Below are 5,758 nucleotides of genomic sequence, written 5' to 3' on the forward strand. Positions count from 1 at the left end.
ATTCTTTGATTTTATGACTTCATAGGACTGTGGGTGGATTTCAGTTAGGTTCCAGAATGAAATTATATTTATTCTTCCTTTTAAGAAGTTAATAGGAACAATTATTCTATGGATTATATGAAATGAATCATTTCTTTAGATGTGAAAGCAAAAGATTAGGCACACATTTCTCTGAAAAACTGATATTTAAAAGCTATGTCACATAGCTTATCAAAGTTCATTATTGTATATTAAAACCAGTAACAAGTATACTTTAAAACAATGTATTTAAATGAAAAAAAAACTAGTGTATGTAGAGTGAAGACTAAGTATTTTCTTTCTTTAATGCATCATTATAATAGATAACTATATCAAATTAAAATATTATATCATTAATATTAATGATTTAAAGAGTACTTCTAGTGATTATAAATTAAATATTTCAGCATTATAAAAAGAAAGACTATTTCTATATTGAAGAAAAGTTGTCTCTGCACTAGGAGAGAAAATATTTATATCTTTGTAAAAATAACCCAAATGCCAAATTAGATCAATGCCGACCTGCTGCACAGTGAGTTCAAGGTCAGTCTGAACTACACAGTGAGATCCTGTCTCAAAGACAGAGAGAGAGAGAGAGAGAGAGAGAGAGAGAGAGAGAGAGAGAGAGAGAGAGAGAGAGAGACAGAGACAGAGACTGAAAAAAGAAATGTGATGTTGGAAATTGCAACCTGGTGGGTGTATGTAGGTGGGGCATTGGAAGCGTGGCCTGGAAGAGTATATGTTCCTCCCTCCTCCCTTGATCTCTCCCTGTTTTCCTCTGGCATGTTTCTCCTCTGCCATACACCTCTGCCATGGATTCAGTGCACTGTGGACTGAAACTTCCACAAACTGCGAGCCAAAGTAAACCTTTACTCTTTACAGTTGTGGATGTTGGGTGTCATGTTGCTGTGAAGAGAAAGTAACTAAGACAGGCAGTTTTAACAGAAGTTCTACATTCAACAGGGTATGGAGGGTCAAATAATGCCTAATTATTTCATGTCATCATTAATATGTATGAGACATCAAGCCCTAGGCATCAAGAATGCCACAAAACCTTTTGTAACTTGCTGTCTTTAGTTTCTTACAGGCAACTGGTATAATAATCTTGGTTTTAAAGTCAGCCTGAATTCAAATTACAGATCTGTCACTGACTAGTAGTTTGAATTTGAGCAAGTCATTTAACATCTCTGAGCCTCTGTTACTTCATTAGTAAGATGAGGATTATAATAGTTACTACCTCAAAGCAGTTCTACAATATAGAGCACTTAACACAATACCTAGCTTAGTGTGTATGGTATGCTCCTTTTCTTTTTCATCAAGCCTCCCCCCTCTTTTCCTCCTACTTCCTTCTTTTCTTCATGTAGACCATTCTGTGGTGCATTTAAAAATGTATGTGATACTGCTGATGGGAAAATAAATTGAAAGAGTGGTTGGTAACCTCCATTGAAGCTGAATTTAAATTCTGTGATTCAGAAATTCCACTGTAGGTCTATACCTAACAGTGATACTTAGAGAAAATATTTTACAAGAAAATACATAGTGAGACTATTAAAATTTGCTGTAAACTGGATATAGCTTAAATGTTCATCATTAAAATGAATAACTAAAAAGTACATTGGTAGTGGTAAACTCATGCATTGTAAAACGACATGATATGATCATAGATGTCCTACAAGTATATATAGCAATATCACAGAATATCCAAAACAATACTGAGTCAAATGTTGTCAGAGGCAAAACGGCTTGTATCATAATATTCTATTTATTAAAATTCAAAAAATATAGTATTTACATTTAATATAGGGGTTAAACTTTGGGAGGCAATGAAGGGTCTTCTAGAATTCTGATAGTGTTTTTTCTTGAACTTGTCTGTTGCTCAAGAGGATTACATTTTGGAAAATTTATTAAGTTGTACACTTATGATTGTACACTTGTATGCATTTCAGACCCCAGTGTAAAGTTAAATATTTCAAAGAAAGGCTTCATTGTATGCTCCAGCCAATGTAAAATCAATTATGAAATTTAACAAATTCAATTTTCTTACATAGAAAGCACAAGTATGAAATTTCTGATCAGAAACAAACAAACCTATGTGATTAGTTTTTTTCCCCCGGAACTAGGGGTGAAAGCCCATGCCTTGCATATTTAAGGCAAGCATTCTACCACAGAACTACTCCCCACCCGTGACTTCTTTCTTGAATAAGTGCAGCTTTTTAGAAATGAAAGAAAAATTCCAGAAATAATTCATTAATATTATGACTGAGTAGAATATAGCAATTTAATGAAGTTGATAGTGTCTGATACTAAAACTGTAAAAACATAATTCACATATACACATTTACTATTATCAGGATTTTAAAAACATATTACAGTATTTATTTTTTAATGTACACTAGTGGCATTCATTCAGACATTCAGCTGGTGAATTTAAAGGAGTTCTTGTGAGAGGCAATAAAAAACAATGTGTTTGCTCAAGAAGGCATTGGGTTTAGTGAGAGTGTTCAAATGCCTTCTCATTTGACAAATTCTCCACAAATATTTACAAGTAAAGGTTTAGATAATGTATCCTTTAGTCACTAAAAAGATTGAAGGTACTTGTATAGTTAATAATGTAAATGTAGAAAAGCTGTGGGATGTAACAATTGGACCATTTTTTAACTGTCTCCTCAATAAAATCATAGTAATAAGCTGATTTTTAGTTGCTGATGACTTATTCTTAAATAAATCTCTAAATCACTGAAAGTGCATTTGTTTTTAAAAGAATTCTAATTAGATTTATGGTTCAGTGTTTGTCAGGGAAGTAGGGGCCTAAAGTTAAAAATCTAGCATTGTACAACTCAGTGAATGGTGTCACTAATTATAATTTCAAGATGTTTTTGCACAATTAAAGTACAGCTTATCATGTGTTATTATCAAGTTAACCATCACTTTATTATAGACTATCAGACAGTAGGTCAGGCCTGTACTGAAAGACCCATAAATGACCATGCTTTCTCTCTCCAGGCTTATTTCTTGTAATTCTAAAAATTAGAAGACTGTTCTCATCATATGCTACACCAACTCATTCATATTCTTGTGACTGAGTTTATGTGATTCTTTAGCTCACTAAACTTCTATACTTCTTTCAGTTTCCAAACAAAAAATCACCAACCAATTTGCTCTTTAATTAAAAAATCAGACCCAAAAAGCAGAAAACTGGCTGGTATTACATGATCTCTGGGAGGTGAATTCTAGATCTTTTGTCCTTTCTTTTGACAGTAAAGTCATTACATAGTGAGATTCAAATGTTCTCATTGTGTTTACTTAGTGCCTGTTGTGTATAAGGTTCTGAGACAGGTTCTTGGAATACAAAAAGTATTAAAAAAATCTAACTGGGTTCCTCAATAAATAGAAAATAGAACTGTAATACTATCCAGCTATCCCACCACTAGGAATATATCCAAAGGAAAAGCAACTAGTATGTCAAAGAGACATTTGTACTCCTGTCTTTATTACTGCACTACTCATGATTGCCAAGAAATGGAAGCAACATAAATGTGTACCATCTGATGAAGTGCCAAAGAAAATGTAGTACTTATACATCTTGGAGTATCATTCAACCAGAAAAAGAGTAAAATCCTGTCATTTGTGACAATGTGGCTGGAACTAGAGATTAATATAAGAAGTGATATAAATCAGATACAAAAAGAAAAATACTGTATTATTTTGAAACAGTTGACCTCATAAAATCTGAGAATAGAATAGTGGTTACTAGGGACAGTGAAGAGGATGGATTGATAACATTTGTGCTATGTTGTAACTAGATAAGAGTAAGAAATTCTGGAGCACTAGTGCACACTATGGTGACTATAGACAATAATTATATATTGTATATTTAAAAAGCTAGAAGAAGTTAATTTTTAAGATTTAACCACAAAGGATTAATATTTAGTGAGATAAGAATGTTTAACCTGATTTTAACGTTTAAATGTATATATGTTACACACATTATGTAATACCCTGTTAATATGTACAATTTCTATTTTTAAAAAAATCTTTAAAAATAGTCTTCTGCCTTCAAACAACTCACAGTCTAGAGGATTCTGAGAAAATAATTTCACTCACTGTAGAAAGAAAGAATGTAAGGTAACATAAGAATACAGAAGAGAAGAATTAAAACCGAGTCTGTTTTAACAAACTGTGGAAAGAAAAGACCTGGGAAGGGGACAGGTAAGCAGACTCTTAAAGGATGTGTAGTACTTAGCCAAATTAAGAGGAGAATGGGAATTTTCACAAGAAATAGCATGGGCAAAGGCACAGAGGGGGAGAAACAACATATACAGGACAGGAAACACAAGATAAAGAGTGATATGAGGAACAGCAAAAGATGATAAATGATAGGCAGTGGCCATGCCATGAAAAACCACGTGTGACAATGACAATGGGAATAATGCTTCATCAAACAAAAGCACATTCTCTAGAAGCCTTTTATGTTAAATATTATCCTCACGTTCTCTAGTCTCAACAGTAATTGAAGTTTTGCAACTGTATTATGGGCTGGGAAAATTGCTGGTTTTTTCCCTCTACCTACTACAAACTTGAGGTTTCCATCTTTACAGTCTCTCTCTCTCTCTCTCTCTCTCTCTCTCTTTCCTCTTTCTCTCTATTTTCTATCTGTTCCCTCAGTTACTAACTGTTTGAAGTGGTTCATGGTGGATTTCTGTCCTTTCTATGGGACCTTGATAGTTTAATAGTTATTACTGGATTTGTTTCTTAGCTTGTCCTTTTATAAAAATAGGTTTATAAATTCTTCACTTTCCCTTTCTTCCATGTGTAAAATGATGGGCTAATAGTTCCTTCACATGTTAATAGTTCTCTCTCTCCCTCTCCCTCTTCTTCTCCCTCCCTCTCCCTTCCTCTCTCTCTCTCTCTCTCTCTCTCTCTCTCTCTTTCTCTCTCTCTCTCTCTGTCTCACCCTGACCTCTCTTGCTCTCTCTCCCCTTTTCGTCCCTTCCTCCCTTCCTCTCTCTCTCCTTTCATTTTCCCTCTTCCCCCCACAGATCAGTCTGCATTGATATTCAAGACCTACTTAAATGAAACTTACTGATACTTTCTTCTCACAACCTTCCATAATTCCTTCATGAACTTTCTACCTGCCTAGATTCATGAAGGCATCATTATATTGCAAATGGAAAGTTCATGTCATTCAGTATGCAACAAAGGGACTATACATAAGATTTGGAATTTACTTCCCTGCTGATTCTTCTGTGTGCATGGATATATAATATTTGCATAGAATTACTACTGTCTCTTACTGCATAGATTGAATTTAAATGCTTTGAGTTTTTCAAGAGAATGTACTACATAGGTAAACAGCACTATAATGAATATTTCTTCCCTGGTCAAGTTGGAATTTTCTGTAGTTTACTTCCTAAGTCTGGACATTCTTGCAGAGTACAGTCCTTTGTTAGGGTTAGAATTTCCTGTAAACCTGCTCAATAATTTGTTTGTATTTGGCTTGTTTGAAATACTACACAAAGAAATCCTTGTAAAAGGCAAAACTGTCCTGAAGGCTGACAAAAAAGCCTGAGACATTCACTCAAAGTGAGTCTTTTCAGGCAGAGCCAGCTGAGTAATATTATCTCGGCTGGCTGTTATGCAAGGTACTCAATTCAGAGGCTTTCCTTCTGGGAGCAGAGTTTCTAATGAGGGGCAAACTTTGGGAAAGGGGCCTAGGGTGGTATGGTGTGTGTAGAGGAAT

The sequence above is a fragment of the Cavia porcellus genome, unplaced genomic scaffold (genome assembly GCF_034190915.1).
Source record: "Cavia porcellus strain 051 isolate PalLab524CR breed Dunkin Hartley unplaced genomic scaffold, mCavPor4.1 scaffold_3, whole genome shotgun sequence".
Classification (NCBI taxonomy): Eukaryota; Metazoa; Chordata; class Mammalia; order Rodentia; family Caviidae; genus Cavia; species Cavia porcellus.